A 515-nucleotide genomic window follows, 5' to 3' on the forward strand; every position below is an offset into this window, starting at 1 on the left:
CTTGCCACAATGCTAGGCAACCTAGGAAGATAGAAATAATGGCTTATATAATAATAACAGCCATTAATAGAGAATCTCTTATATTCCAGGGTCTGTGCTAAGTGCTTTTACAGGGTCTTTTGAATCCAATTTTACCAAAATCACTATGTCTCAAGTGATCTGATGTGTAACGGCCATTTTAGGTGCAAGAAAGAATACCATCCAATAGCTAAAGTGCTTTACATATAACATAAATGGAATTAACAGCTCCCTGATAATTATGATCTTAGGAAACATTATCACTTTACTACTGTTTATTATACTGTTTGAATATTCATTGTAATGATAACAAATGGGTTCATCTACTAACATGCCAAAAACTGCACTAGTGAGTTTCCATACATTATCATTTTTATTCTGCATAGCAATCACATGAGGTATTATCTTTTTTTTTTTTTTTGTGGAGAGGTTTTTGCTATAGGGCACATGTGCTTGCCAGAAAGACAGAGAGAGACAGAGAAAGAAAGCGAGAAATC

This window comes from Tupaia chinensis, unplaced genomic scaffold, assembly GCF_000334495.1.
Source record: "Tupaia chinensis unplaced genomic scaffold, TupChi_1.0 Scaffold143961_1, whole genome shotgun sequence".
NCBI lineage: Eukaryota > Metazoa > Chordata > Mammalia > Scandentia > Tupaiidae > Tupaia > Tupaia belangeri.